This window comes from Myotis brandtii, unplaced genomic scaffold (assembly GCF_000412655.1).
Source record: "Myotis brandtii unplaced genomic scaffold, ASM41265v1 scaffold165, whole genome shotgun sequence".
Lineage (NCBI taxonomy): Eukaryota > Metazoa > Chordata > Mammalia > Chiroptera > Vespertilionidae > Myotis > Myotis brandtii.
The window spans coordinates 4889748-4906324 of NW_005356042.1; the positions used below are offsets into that span (position 1 = coordinate 4889748).

General features: G+C 41.2%; 1 protein-coding gene across 4 annotated transcripts in view; it reads right to left on the reverse strand.

Moving 5' to 3' along the window:
- The window catches only part of BANP (BTG3 associated nuclear protein), a 153083-nt gene that overhangs the window by 135105 nt on the left and 1401 nt on the right, over window positions 1–16577 (reverse strand). For 2 of the 4 annotated variants that reach the window (XM_014536664.1, XM_014536662.1), the window contains exon 2: window positions 15839–15923. The exons of the other annotated variants lie outside the window; for them this stretch is intronic. The gene's annotated coding sequence lies outside the window, so the exon portion shown is untranslated. The remainder of the gene's footprint in view (window positions 1–15838; window positions 15924–16577) is intronic. 4 annotated transcript variants of the gene reach the window in all.

A 16577-nucleotide genomic window follows, 5' to 3' on the forward strand; every position in this document is an offset into this window, starting at 1 on the left:
CCTTTCACAGGGGTTGCCTAAGACCATTGGAAAACACATATATAATTACATATTGTTTTTGTGATTAATCACTATGCTTTAATATGTTCAATTTGTAACAATGAAATTGGGGGTCACCACAACATGAGGAACTGTATTAAAGGGTCGTGGCATTAGGAAGGTTGAGGACCACTGATCTAGATGAAGGCTATACACCTGTATATTCATTGTGCTCTTCTAGCAACTTTTCTCTAGATTAAAGTTAGGAGGAAGTAGCACAAAATCACTGATTTAGTAAAACATGCTCACGCTCCATCAAGCAGAGCTTGGAGAGCTTCATGTTGGCAAACACTGTCCCACATCATGGTGGTGCATGTTGTTAACGGGGAGAAACTGGGTGTGGGGTACACAAGAACAAGCTGTACTATCTCTGCTATTATCTGCAAATCTCAAATTATTACAAAATAAAAGATTTCAAAATAAGTCAGTCTTTAGAAAAAAACAAAAACAAAACTCTCCAATCCACTCTGCCTGCCACCAGCCACCATCATCACATCTCTCCTGTGCCAAACCCCTAGAACATGTTCTAGAGCCCAAGCCCATCCACAAACATTGCCTCTTCCCACTCCATTCTGAATCCCCCAAAAAAAATCTGTTTTCCAAACTCGCTGTTGGACTGGACCTTTTCTCCAAGAGACCAGACAAGAGCCCTGTAAACAATTTCTGACTGCCTTTTAGCATCAGCATTTCTTTTTCTTCTTCACTCAGGCCACCCATCCATGTCTTCCTCCCTTTCCTGGGGCCTTGCTCCAGGGTCCACCTGAGACCTCTGTCCTCCTCTGAAAGCTGTCCCTTGCAAAGCATGTCCACCCCCCTGGCTCCATGTCACATGGGCCACTCCAATTGCAGTGCAGTGACTAACCAACAGGCTGCAGGTGCCTGTGCGGCCCCTTCCGGGCTTTCAGGAAACAGAGCAGCACAATGGAAGGCACTGTCTCCCAGAGGGTGCTGGCAGGCACTCACTTTGATTACCGAACTGACAACCATCTCTCCCAAAATTTTGCCACCTTAAACTCTCACCAACGACTTTCCCGAGTCCAGTATTTCAAACCACCCTATGCCCATAAGACAACAGACAATGAAATCTATTCCAATATTTTCAAAGATGAACTCTTCTCATGTCCCTGTTAGCTTCTTTTCCCCAAGAATATTGATCAAGGAGATAACAACCCCTCTGAGAAAGAACCCTGCACTTTTTTTTTAACTCTCTCTGCTCTGTTACCCATAAGTATCCAACCATCACCAGACCCTATCCTATAGTTTCTTCACGCTTATTGATTACAACCTCTCTCCCACTGCGCCTGGTTTGCTAAGTGCCTCATTATCCATGAACTGGCCTCCTGCCCAGTCCCTGCCTCCAGTCTGATGTGTAGGCATCATCTTTCTGGGACACACTCTAGAGCTGAGTCCGCTGATTTGACAGAATGAGTGTCCCTTTGTCCCTCCCAAAGTTACACATGGCTGAGGCAAGAAGCCAATCCTCTCTCATCCATCCTGTAAGTTCCAGAGTGATTTTTCTGGAGGGCTCATCCTCTCAGAGCCCAGCTCAGCACCTTCCATGGCCCTCCTCTGCTGACGGCATCACATCTAAACTCCTCCATCCAGGTTTCAAGCCTTTCCTAGTCTGGCTACCTCCTGCCTGCCTGTATATAATCTCATTTTATTCACTCACCCAACAAATGCATTCTAAGCCAATGGTTGGCAAACAATGACCCTATGGGCCAAATCTGGCCCTCTACCTGTTTTTGTACAACCCATGAGCCAAAGCAAAAGAAAAGCAATATTTTGAAATGTCAAATTATATGAAACTCAAATTTCAGTGTCCACAAGTAAAGTTTTATTGGAATACAGCCATGCCCAGCTGTCTGCATACTGTCTACAGCTGCTTTGGGGCTGTAATGGCTCCTCTAGTGGCTGAAAGTCTCACTTTAATGTAAAAACAATTGCTCTATGCCATGGATCATCACTAACACAAGCACCACGCTGGGCACACAGGAGTCATCCACAAATGCGTTAGTGAAGAAAGTAATGATCTTCAGGTTCAAATGATCCTGCAAACACAAATAATCCTGAAACTCATGCCTTGATGCCCTGACAGCTCTTTCAAACCTTCTGCTGCAAGGACAATAGGAATCTTGGTTTAATTATCTTCTAATTTAAAAAAGTCAAGAGAAGCCTAACTGGTGTGGCTCAGTGGTTGAGCGTCGACCTCTGAACCAGGTTCAGGGCACATGCCCAGGTTGCGGGCTCCATCCCCAGTGTGGGGCATGCAGGAGGCATTTGAACAATGATTCTCTCATCACTGATGTTCCTATCTCTCTCTCTTTCTTTCTCTCTCTCTCTCTCTCTCTCTCTCTCTCCCTTCCTCTATGAAATAAATTTTTTTGTAAAAAAAATTTTTAAGTGAAAACATTAAATACAGTGGTGAGCATGATGGGAATATATGTTTACAGTTGTGAGTACATGAAACAGTTTATTCTTGTATTATTATTTATTCATTATTGTATTATATATTTGTATTACAACTGTAAGCTACTTTTGCCCACCCCTGTATTTGGAGACCACAGTTGATGCTCTCTCCTACACTTTCACTGCATTTATACCTCTATATTTTACCGTTAAAATGAAAAACATTTAGAGATGTGAAAATGAATTAGATGACATAAGTCAATGTTTGTACCTCTACTGAAAAAAGTTATGTTTCAGAGAGATATTATATTGATTTTGATATTTATATACTTAAACTCAACTATAGCTCACTTTATAATCAGATACTGAATTAGAGGTAAAATTTTAAAGTCATTTTTCCACTGACATATGTTCTTTTTTTTTTTAAGCCTCACCCAAGGACATGTTGAGAAAGAGAAAGAGAAACATTGATTGGTTGCCTTCCATACATGCCCTGGACCAGGGATCAAACAGGCAACTTTTTGGTGTACAGGATAAATGCTCAACCAACTGAACCACTCAGCTGTTCTTATAAGAAATATTGGCCCTAACACAGTACGAATTCATACTCAACATCACAAATTGTCTAAAATCATCTAATAGAATTTAAAATTATCACTGAATATCAAATAATACACCAAAATTACAACACCATATAGTAATCACAATTTACAATAAAGTACAACAGAAAAGTCACTTCCCTGGAGAGAACAGGAGGGTGTCTTAACCCTAAAGACTATTAAGGACTTCTGCTGGGCCAGGGGGCTGTGATTCCACGCCCTCAGAGTGTGGGCCTACATGTGGTACTGGCAGGTTCCTCACAGAAGTGCAATTATTGTAGGTTCTTGCACTTGTTAACAAGTGTATACTTTACAATCACAGCCAAGCTTTTAATTAGCAACTTGTACTAATTTACAATACCTCTAAGCTCCTGTCCAATTCTAGCTATCTAAAATTATATGATGTAAGTTTATCACAGACAAAATTCAGACTATATGCAAACCTCTACCAATTAAATCAGCACCATTTGAGGTTGGCAAGCATAAAAAGATATATAACCTGACAGGTAAAGTTGATGATAACAATAATTATAGGAGCTACCATTTATTGAATCCTAAACACTATATTAAACATTATCTCATTTAATCTTCCCAACCTTTGATGTAGGTGTGTTCCCATTTCACAGAAATAGGCCCATCCCTAAATGCTCCCCTTATCTGAAACATACACCATGAACATTAGGGGAACATGAGACCAGAGAGCAGTGAAGTGGGATGGGGGGGAAACAGAGCACACTCCCACAGTAACACATTTTGTGTCCTTAACTAAGCCCACATGTTAGCCATCACCATGTGTTCTCGTTTCCTTTCCCTAGAGTTTGGGCCTGTGCATCCATCCATCTCTCAGCTCCCTTTAAAAACTGAAATCCTTTTATCACCCATCTGTTCCTCCTGTTTATTGCCTCATACTGCAAAGCTTGGAGAGGGAAGTGGTCAGCAGTTCAGGGCTAAATGTCCTAATCTCCTTTGTCCACCTCACAATTTTACAGAATCCAAACCAAACAACTAGATTATGCCAAAATGTTAAAGGAATTTATAATCCTAACCAGCAACATAAAAACAAGAGAAAATTAGCTCCCGACCTGAGCAGTCATTAGAACAAATAACAAAGTTAACAATGGCAGGTGGCAGATGCAGATGCAGGGACCATTCCAGACATTTCTGACCCACACAACAGATGTCAGACAAGTGCAATCCCTCAGAGGCAGAGTGGATAACCAAGGAGAACTAGTTAACATGATCTAAAGCAGCAAATGGACAAAAGCATGGGGAGGCCTGCTAAGGTCATGTGGCAGACACTGACTGACCACACACGGCCCTGGCAGACACATCCACCACAGTATCATCATGGGGGCCAAATATTCTTGGGGGGAAATATATTCATCTAAGTTCATAAAGGAGTCCCCTTTTCTTTCAGTATAAAGGACATTATTGAGATAATTAGTAAAATCTGAATTAGATCTGTTGCTTAGATAACAGAGCTGCATCAATGATAAATTCTTAATTTGAATAATTGGACTGTGGTTATATAAGAATGTCCTCCTTTTTAAGAAACAGACACTTGCCCTAGCCAGTTTGCTTCAGTTGGCCTGTGGACTGAAGGGTCCCAGGTACAATTCCAGTCAAGGGCACATGCCCAGGTTACTGGCTCGGTCCCCAATATGGGGCATGCAGGAGGCAGCCAATCGATGATTCTCTCATCATTGATGTTTCTATCTCTCTCTCCCTCTCTTTTCCTCTCTGAAATAAATAAAAATATAATTTTTAAAAATGTAAGTAGTTAAAAGAGAGTATGTCAAACTTCAGGAAAAAAATATGTATACACACACACACACACAGTTATAGAAATAAAGCAAATATAGAATATTAACATCTGAGAATGTAGGAAACTATATAATTCTTTGTACAATTCTTACAACTTCTAAGCCTGAAAAAAAAAAATCCTATAGAGATTTTGAGGCTTTTTCTCCAAAAAAGGTGGTCGTGAGGATGGATAGAAGCATTTTCATTTGAAGGTGACTTTGCCAATGCTAATTATACTTCTAAGAGGCTGCCACTGACAATTTCTTTCCAAGTAGATTTTCTCAAAATAAACTAAAAGATTCTGACCTTCACTCTCAGATGGTTTAGTGCATCCCTCCAGATTGCCCCCAAACTCTCCAAGTCAGCAGTGAAAAGCATGGATGCTAGAGGAGACTAAGAGAGTAATGCCTAAATGACACTTTGCACAGTGCTTGGCACCAGCTGAAGTATGCTTTACTATCATCATACTGTTATTGAACTTCCAACCATGATTTCTTTCTCCAACTTGCAGAAGAACTTTTAGTCTAGAGCTTGGGAATTCACACACTACAGCCCAAGGGCCAAATCTAGACTGGTGTCAGTTTTTGTAGGTAGGTTTCATTGAAAAATAACCATCCCCATTCAGGCTTCCACCCTCCAAGGGCAAACAGAGTTGAGCAGCTGTGACAGAGATCCCAAAACCAAAAATATTTTCTGACCCTGTAACAGAAAATGTTTGTTGGCCTCTGCCCTCGTGTTTAATGATGTCCGCAGCATCTAAAGAATCTTGAAACTGCCTCTTGAGACTGAAGGATAAAGAAATTAAAGACAATTATTGAAGAATAGTAATCTTGACCTCCTTAGAGGTGCCTCCGCTATTATAGGATTGTTCAGTTACCTAGAGGCCTGAATTGGTTCTTGCTGATCCACCTCCTGTTAGCTATAAAGAGCAATTTATGATTCAGATTATAGTGGATTCATAGACATCCCAATAAGGCAAAGCAGCCTTACTGACTCTTGAATGATCCTGGGAGAATCCATGAAGCAAGCTGAACTGAATGTTTTATTAACAGCTCTGTGTGGAGGGAACCCCTAGCAGTATGTATTTGCTTTCAGCTTATTGTACGTCCTTGAGCTTCCTTTCTCCTCCCTAACATAGTATGACTGCATTTTATACAAATACAAATTATACAAATTTAAATTACACAAATTTAAAATAACAATAAATAGTAAGTCCTCATTTTGCAAAAATAAAAAGTGAAATTAGTTAAATCCTGTAAATATTAAAATGTGTAATTTCAATTAATTGAAAACTGTGCTTGCCCCCTGACAGCTGCAACTTTTAAATGGTTAACAGAACATCAGCCTTTTTTTGTCAGTCGGTCTAAACACGTGGGTTGTGAACTACTTGACATCTTCAGAGAAGTGTTCTGGGCATAAAAGCCTAACACAGTACTTTGCCCCCAAGGCCCATGCCCGACTCCCACTGATGAGAGTATCCATAAGGCGGGCTTGGCAACAGAAGTCCCAACCTGGCCACCCACCTACCAGTGGAATTGCAGGGCTGCACTGCATGGTGACAGCAGGAACTGCAGCTTGAGTTCTTCCCTGCTCCATATAGTAAGATTAAGATGCCTGTGTCCCTGGCCATATTCAGGGGACATGTAGTTCACACCAATCAGGAAATGCCAGTAGCACACATACCATGTTTTCACTGCCAGTTTATCCAAACCCACTTCTAATTCAGAAAGGTTAACCTTTGCTTCAAGTTATTTGATGATTTTCCACCTTCAGGAAAAAGGAAAAATCACTGGAGACTACAAGCAGCAGCTTTTGAAGCACACAATGTAAATCTATTACTAAAAGGTTTGTCAGTACAATCGCAAAGTCCACAGGCTGACTGGTTCGACGCAGGCCCAGGTTTCCTGACAGTGCTCTGGTAAAAATGAAGGGGAAAATAAGACATGGGGGTGGGGTGGTGGCTAGCAATCTGAATCTGTGCCAGTAACCTGCCTTCTAACACACACTCTTACTAGCCGATAACTAACTCCACTGATGCTTGTCCTGTCTTGCAAAACCAGTTTCCCAGAACAGTCCCATTTTACACAGGCCATAAACCATGAACCATACACAACCCCCAAAGGGGGTTACCAGCACTGTGCCAGGCCAGGCCTTTGGGTGTGGTCTCACGTCCCCCATCCCAACACAGGGGGCTTTTTGCAAAGCCCACGAAAGATCCGGAAGCCTGCCATATTTGGGGGACAAAGAAACCAAAGGGTATGAAGGGAAAGCATCCTCCGTATTCACTCAGAAATAAATGGGTTTTCCTGAATCTCCGAGTACTCCCTGTGTATTTTTCGGTCACCTGGTAAATTCTTTAACAAGAATAGCCAGGCCTCCACCCCAACCTGGGCCCTCTGCCCAACTTTCACTTTTGATGCCTTACTTGTGCTCAACTATTTAAAATGCTAATATAAAAATAACTTAGGACAAGGTAATGGTAGTCAATTTCCCCACATTCAATTCCACTTATCAACTTTTTCAGGGATTTAACTAAAAAAACTATTCTTATCTCTTCACTTTCTCTGGCCTTTTAGACAGATTTTATTCTTCCATGCTCATACCTTGTAAGAAATCCCACCATGTTACCTGTCTGGGGCACCTCATCATTCACACCACCACCATCCCACCCTACCCAATGGGAGGCTTCTTAAAGAGACAAAGTGAACTTTACTGTCACCCCATCATGGAGGTAGATAATCCAAAACATTTTAATCATATCAGACAGTTCCTAACTATGGGTAAATGTGGGAAATGCAGAGATGTCAATTCAAAATAGGAACCGATTTCATGATTTTACAGCATTTGGGGCAAACTATCTGCTTGTGGCTTAAGAAGTAAATGGTTCTATCATATTTTAATTCAAAAATATCCACAGGTTTCAAGCAATGGGAGGCTCTGGGTGCTGATGCCAAGCTCCACTTCCACTTAAGAGACTTACTTTGGAGCACTATGATGTGGATGCCCAACCTCACCACTGCAATGGGGAGTGGGAAGGGGTCAAGGGCATTCCTTCTGCTCCTTGACTTTAGGACTGAGGACAGGCACCCTCTCGTCCATGGAGACAGGCTGAGCACAGCCCTGGACAGTGGACAGAGCCAAAGGCAAGGCAGAGGGCATAAATGAGATGAGTAGCTGAGGCTCTCATTTTTAAGTGGTTTCACATCCTGCACAAAAGTGGGAAACCTAGAAGTTATTTTTAAAACTATTTGCGAAGGCAGAGATGACTGCTAAGATTCTTGTTCTGTGATGTGCTAAATGAGCTCCAAAACTGTCCATGAACAAGAAGACAAGTATAGCTTTTTAAGAGCAAATTGCAACCGTGTAATCCCACTCAATATTTGCTTTCAAAATCCTAAAACTCCTCATATCCGCAAAAATGAATATTTCAGAATGGTTCAGAGCACTTCTGACAAACAATTCATTATGTGATTTTGTTTTTATGTGAAATCAGAGAACACAATAACAATCTTTATTTAATTCTGGTTTTGGGAGGGCTTTTAAAACTTTTATCGGAGACATTCTCATTGAGACCCTTAATGTGTATTTCCCCCCAGAAATCTTTTCTTCAAAATGAGAAAATGTTTATTGTACATGGGCATTTTAAAGTCAGTCTTGCACCGTCATGAAACATATTTAATTGTATAGCTAATGTTTTCAGGATACATGTAGTACAGATGAAGATCATAAGGAAAAACTAAAGCTAATAAGCTATAACAGATGTTATCAATAAATCATTAATGAAAAATCATCTAGAACTTGGCCCTAGCACACCTAAATAACCAACACACAAAACAAGATTTGTGGTTCATTATTTCTCATATCCTTGACGACCATCTAACACAGAAGCATTTCTTCAACATCAAAGTGAATATGCAACCCTGACAACTTTTTAAATGCAAAGAGAGTCTTTCCCTGTCTTTCAAGACTGGCACTTCTATTAATGGCCACATTCCATCTATAGATTAACTAGAAACAACCTAAATGACCAACAATAAAAAAACTGGTAAGCAGGTTATGGTACATCCACTCAAAGAAATGGATTAGATTATCATGAGAAGTATGGAATAGGGAAAATAACTGTCATGTTTTAAAGTAAAAGTCACTGAAAATGTTATGTACATATGTAGACAAATTATGTTAAAAATTATCTTTTGCAGATAAAAACTGGAAAAATATTCTCAGATATATAACATTAATGTGGTAGGATTAGAGGGGTTTTTTCAGAATTTTCTTTTACATTGATGTGTTGTTTTACAATAATAAAAGGAAAATGTTTGTGAAAAGTCTAAGTTTTAAGATAAACAACTGTGTGCTTTATCCTGAAAACCAACCTAGAAAAAAGCAAATGCATTTAACTCAAAACAGTGGATCAGACAAAGATCCCCAGACTACTATGTGGTGAGGGGGAATACAGAAAAAAACAAACAAAAAACAGGAAAAGCTTATTAAATTTATAATTTTTGCCCAGCCAGTGTTGCTCAGTGGTTGAGTGTCGACCTATGAACCAGAGATCACAGTTGAATTTCTGGTCAGGACACATGCCCAGGTTTCAAGCTCAGTGCCCAGTAAGGTGCATGCAGGAGGCAGCTGATTGACGATTCTCTCATCATTGATGTTTTTTTCTTTCTCTCCCTTCTCTCTCCCTCTCTCTGAAATCAATAAAATATATTATTTTAAAAAGAAAAGTTTCTAATTTTTTCCAATTATATCAAAACCTGAAGTTTATTTCCTGAAGTATTATTCGTAATCAACTTTAAGCCACAACAGAAGAGTATGGATATGCTAGAAACCATACCTATTTGCCTTTTATGCATTTTCTGACAGCCTTTGTAAGATTTTACTTCAGCTGATACTAACAATTACACCAAGTAGGTGATGCCCCAAAAATTCAGGGCATAAAAATTAGTTTTCTCAAAAATCTCTGGAACTGCCTTCTCTTAATAAAATAAAACAAACAAACAAACAAAATAAAAATAAAGCCTTTTATTGGATTTATCACAATATTGCTTCTGTTTTAGGAGAGAAATATCAGTTCACAAAATTGGGCTACTATTAGCCCAATTGAGTTGTTTTACAATAACTTCTGGGGAAAACCAGTATGTCACTTCTCCACAATACAGCTCATTAGATAAGTAACTCAGAACCTCACAATATTCAATAAGTGGTTGACTGCTAACTTAAATCGATTTAGAAAATATATTCACAGCATTTCTTTGGTACTCTACATTTTCATTGTGGCAATAACTTTGATTGTTTGACATTATTTTGTACATGTAATAAAGTATATACATAAAAGCTGTCTGCTTCCCAGGAGAGATTTGAGCCTTAGTTTCCAAATCTGTAGCAATCTCATTTTTTCTGTGCCGATCACATGCCATAATATTTGTAAAGTGCTTAATTCAGGTGCGTTTACCTCACAGGGTTATTGCAAATAAATGAATTTTTGCATATGTAGAGAACTAGGACAGTGCCTGGCATATATTCAGGGTTCACTACCCGTTTGCTATTATTATATTTTCTCCTGAGCATCAAGACTGTAATTTGGATAAACTGCAGCAAAAGAGGCTTCATTGTCTTTAGACAACTTTAGCTATCATGAAACTGCCAGTATTGAGACACAACCTTCCCACTGGCACAGCCAAAGGTAATTAGCATGATTTCTTCCTCTGTTACTTTAAAGGGGTGAGAAAACATTTGCAAATATTAGTATAAAATTGTACTTTAAAGTGGTGATGATCAATGGAGTTTTTTTAAACCATGGGAGATATTTTTTGGTTGCCCAAGTGATGGAGAAGAGGTGCCACTGGCAACTGTAAGGGGAGGGGGCGCTGTACATCCTGTAATGCTTGGGTTAATCCTTCACAATAATTGTCCGGCATCCCTTGACTTTCAAATGCCCAGAAGACATTTCATGTAAATGAAAAATCTATAATTATCACACATAGAATCTAACTGTATTTTAAATGTAAACACAAATTTTTTTGTTCTAATATTGTTGCTTTTCCAAATTATAAAATAACTAGAGGCCCAGTGCATGAAATTCATGCACAGGTAGGGTCCCTAGGCCTGGCCAGCGATCAGAACCTATCAGGTTCCCCGCCTCCCTGCCTCCTCCTTCCCTCGCTCCCTCAGCACCCCGCTGCCATTGGTCACCTGCCATGTTCTGCATCGCCCCCTGGTTGTCAGCACACATCATAGCAAGCGATCGAACTCTCAGTCTCCTGGTCAAACTCCCAAGGGGACACTTTGCATATTAGCCATATATGTATATATGTATATGTGTATGTGTATGTGTGTGTGTGTGTGTGTGTGTACATACACACACACACACACACACACACACACACACACACTAGAGGCCCGGTGCTCAAATTCGTGCACTGGTGGATTCCAGCTGACCCGCCCCAATGGTGGCCATCAGGGGCGGGCTGGCTGGCATGAGGGGCCACAGGTGGTTTGCTGGCGGGTCCCGCCCCCGACCAGGGTGGGGGCAACCACTCGGAGGCTGGGCCGGCCAAGGCGAGGGGCCACAGGCATTCCAGTTGTTCCACTGTTCGGTCAATTTGCGTATTACCCTTTTTTATATAGGACTAGAGACCTGGTGCATGAATTTGTGCACCAGTGGGTCCCTCAGCCTAGCCTGCGGGATCAGGCCAAAACCGACCCTCCAACATCCCCGGAGGGGTCCCGGATTGCGAGAGGACGCAGGTCAGGCCAAGGGATCCCACCGGTGCACGATTGGGGCCGGGGAGGGATGCGGGAGGTTGGCCAGCCAAGGAGGGACTGCAGGAGGACTCCAGGGCGTGTCCGGCACGTCTCACTCAGTCCCAATTGCCTGGACCCCAGCAGCAAGCTAACCTACCAGTCGGAGCATCTGCCCCCTGGTGGTCAGTGCACGTCATAGCAAGCGGCTGAGCAGCCTTAGCATATCATTACCATATTACACTTTGATTGGCTGGACAGAGGACCGGACACTTAGCATATTTGGCTTTTATTATAGAGGAAGAATATTAGGCTCCTTGTAAAATAATGAAACATTATAGAAATTGTAGAAAATATTATTTAGGAAAAGTAAATCTGCCATATTGTCACCTGTTATGGACTGAATTGTGTCCCCCCCCCCAAAAAAATTCATGTTGAAACCTTAGTCCCAGTACCTCAGAATGTAACTGTATTTGGACACAGGGCCTTTAAAGATGGGGTTAAGTTAAAATGAGCCATTAAGGTGGACCCTAATCCAACCTGACTGGTATCCTTATAAGAAAATTTTGACAAACGAAGAGACATCAGACAAATATGTACAAAGGAAAGACCATGGGAGGATACAAGGTGGCCATCTATTTGCAAACCAGAGAGAAAGGCTGGAGAAGGAACCAAACCTGCTGACATCTTGATATCAGATTTCTAGCCTCCAAAACTATGAGAAAATAAATGTTTAAGAAAAACAAAAACAAAAAAAAACCTGGACATTTCTGAAAAGCACTCAGCAGTATTTTGGCAAATGTCCCTGAGTTTTCTCATGATTAGACTGAGGGTATGCATTTCGTCTCAGTGGATCATACCTGATATTATTATGTATTATTAGTGGTGATGTTAAGGCGGTATCTGCTGGTTTTTTTCACTGTGATGCTACTAATTTTTCCTTTGCAATTTACAAATATCTTGGGAAAGATACTTTTGGGCTATGTAATACCACAGATTGGAGATTTAAGAAGACGTAACAACTGAATAAATTGTGGGATCCTGGATTAGATCCTGAAACAGAAAAAGGATATTAGTGGAAAATTGATGAAGTTCAATAAGGACTACAATTTAGTTAATATACTGTGCCGATATGTTAATTTTCTGGTTTTCCTAAGAATATTTGATTAGTAAGGTGTCAGCATTAGGGGAAGTAGGTGAAGGGAGCAGGGAAGCTCTCTAAACAATTTTTGCCACTCTTTTGTAAAATTACTTCAAAATTAAGTTTACAAAACTGCAGATTCTAATTCCATATGTCTGGGCAGGGCCTGGGAACATGCATTTCCCTAAAATGCCTAGTGTGGTGATGTTGCTGGCCTGTGGACCACTTCACTAGCAAGGCCTTGGCAAACACAGCTGATGCATTTCACTGTGTGCAACTTTCAAAGGGCAATAGACTAAAATGCATCACAATTACACTTTGAGTTCAGTAATCACTGCTTAACTAGAAGCATTCCTTAAACTTTGGCATGCTGAAAGCCTCTCCTAGAACACTGATAGTGAAAGCCGACTAAAGAATCTGAAATCACAATCTTTGCTACAAGACCCATCTATGATTGACCTTCCCCAGCTGAGCCTGGCACCCACTCGAAGGCTGCAGAGCCAGAAGAACCTCCACAGGGAACAAACACCATCCACCCACACTTGCAATATGGAAACAGCCATGGGGGTCATGGCTGGCCCCATGTCCCACTGACGGTGGGCATCATCTCCTAGACCACTGGGAGGCAGGAGAGAGGAGGAGCACAGTGATGAGGAGAACAGGTTCTGGAATTCTTGCTCATAGTAAGGAACTGGCTGTTCACATGTGATCACTGCTCATCCCATTAAAATGAATTTAACAGCATATAATAAACCCACAAGAAAGAAAATAAGAAGGCAGACAAGAGACTTTGCAAATTTCTGGCAAACTAAGAGAATCTAACGATGACATAGGAAACAGCAAGGTAGAGCATACAAGAGTGGGTACAACCAAAGGAGGGCTCTAAGCCCACATGCAGCATGCTGGGATCCAAAACCCAGGACTCTCAGCAGAACTCGAAGTCTGCGCCTGCACAGAGAAGACGGTCCTGGTACAGAAGACCTGTACAACAGGCCCTCTATACCAGTGGTTGCCAACAGGTGGTCCACTGGTGGTCCGTGAGGTCTGATAGGTTGGCGACTGCTGATTTAAGGAAACCTTTGGAGCAGCGGTTGCCAACCAGTGGTCCGTGGAACAACTGGTGGTCCGTGAGGTCTGAAAGGTTGGCGACCGCTGCTCTAGACCAAGTGGGACACCCCCAACCAAAGAGGTCTTCCTTTTGCTGAAAGGCCCAGATAAAATCTCTCAAGCCATCTGGCATTCCAGGTCCAAGCACAAGTTCCCAATCACCCAAAGGGAAACCCACACATTTTCAAAACCAGCTCCACAGACTCAGATCTGCCAGTTTCCTCTTGCTTTAGACAACAATTACCAATAATTGAGGAGTACTTGCCATACGAAGCAAGAAGCCAGTATTTTTTAAAAGACAACAGCGACATTAAATGAAACAAGAAATTAGAAAACAAAAAAAAGAAACAATCCTTATTTGTATCCTCAGTGTCAAGAAGATAATGCATTAAAACACAATAAGCTACTATGAAAAAGGAATAAAACAAATATACTCTTGGAAATTAACATTTCAATTATGGAAATAAAAAATCTATATACATAAAAGCCTAAGCGACTGTTCAACTGGTAGCTATGACATGCACTGACCACCAGGGGGCAGACGCTCAATGCACAGGCATCCAAACATGGAACAGACTGATGAATCTCAGAGGGAAGGGGGGAGGGGGAGGGCGGGAAGAGATTAACCAAAGATCTTATATGCATACGAGAGGCCCAGTGCACAGATTCGTGCACCACTAGGATCCCTCGGCCTGGCCTGTGGGGATCGGGCCAAAACCAGAAGTCCAATATCCCCCAAGGGGTCCGGGATTGTGAGAGGGCGCAGTCCAAGCCAAGGGACCCCACCGGTGCACAAATCTGTGCACTGGACCTCTAATTTAAAATAGGATTAGAAGATAAATTGAGCCTTCTCTCAGATATAAGAATAAAATGACACAGGAAGAAGATAAAGATAGATTCGGGAGGTCAAGATGTCCATTATCAAACTAACAGGAACTTGTAAAAGAGAAAAGAGCAGAAGAAATTCTCAAATAAATGAAATAAGAGACTTTCCCAGAGCTGAAGGACAAGACCCCAGGATCAAAGAGCACATCCTTTGGCATGCTGGAAATGTCCTAAAACGAAAGAGGATCCTAAAAAGTTAGCCAAAAGGAATAAGGCTACTTGGCCAAAGGTTCTCATTGAAATGAAAAAAGCCAAGATTAAAATATGGAGTCCTGAACAAGTCCAGATGTATAACAAAGGAAAATATCAGGTTGATACCTGTGCTGGCGTGGAGTAGTTAATCCAGGTTAGAAAAAGGACAGAGGGTTGGAGGGGACCGGGAAGGTTGAAGAGATTTGACACTATATTGAGAATTTAACCCCTAGAGTGCCGGGGAGCACTCCTGTCTTTCGCCAAAAGTGCCGGGAGCACGACCGCGCTCCTCCTGCAGTGTCACCTTTAGATGCTAGTAGTTCACTCTTTATTGACAGATGGCACTTAAGTGCAGAAAACAAATGTAGTAAAGGTTTCCTTAGGTTTTTGAATATGTAACTTCATTTACCTGCGATTCATAATTTTTTTCCTAAACTGCTGTAAAATCAGCAAAAATGCCTTGGCAATTTTAGCATAGTTCCTAGGATATTGGTTGGCACTCAAAGGGTTAAAACAATGTAAGGAGTCAATGGAAGCAGGAAACGCAAAGAGAAAGGCCATTACAAACAACAGAAAAAACAAACAGCTGTATTAGAAGGAAAATGCATTACTTAGCCGTGAAACAAACAGTATTTACATAGTTAAAATTTGAGTTAACTGAAACATAGTGAATTCAGCAGATAGAAAAAATATATTAAGAGCTAAATCATACTATCGTAACGTCAAAAATGTGTAAAATTAGTATCAGCTTATCATTTAGAGCTATTAAGAACTTCTTGAAGAAACAACAAAAAGATATAAGGAGGGGGACTGAAAGGTGGGACAGGGGACTGTTGCTTTTCATTGTAAGTTTTTCATTGTGTACATTTCTTTAAAATATTAAATACATGTATGTTTAATTTTTTAAGAACATTCAAACCTTGGCTCTGTGTGTCGTAGGCAAGTCACTTAACCTCTGGATCTGTCACCTCATCCATAAAACAGGACAGTAGCTCACTGGGTCGCTGTGATGAGAAACACTGGAGATGATTAGCAGTCCCTGCCACAGCACATTAAATGCAGCCGTGTGTGTGTGTGTGTGTGTGTGTGTGTGTGTGTGTGTTTTAAAGCCAATGATAGAATACATGACAACAACATATTATTTTAACTGCAAGACAAAGGGGAAACGATGCTGAATAGATAGAACTTTACAGGCAGTTCTCAAGTTTCCTTTTACCACTGGATATCTGCACCCAGGGTTGTCCTAAAAGCTGGACGTTAGGTTATCCAATCATCTATTTTCTAATATACCGTTTCCCTCACTGAAGACCACTCAACTATCCCGTTATTTTTCTGTTTCCCAAACTTCCAGTTACAACTCTACCCTCTCATCAACTGGTGTAGTTTAGTGCTCGTTCTACCAGCGCAGTGGGTCTCAGCGCACAGTCCTTGGCGGACATCTGGGAAGAACAGGTCACACCAACTAGCGAGCAACCACCTGTTCCACTTCCAGACGCTAAACTGGGGCCTCCCTGGTCGGGAGAGGCAAGCTCTCCATCCTCGGAAGTCACTCTTGTTGACAGTTCTTCGGGGAATATTTATTTCTCCAATATCAAGACAATCCCTGCCATCTCATCAGACAAATCAGCCCTCTATTAAGGCAATGTATCCAATCCGCT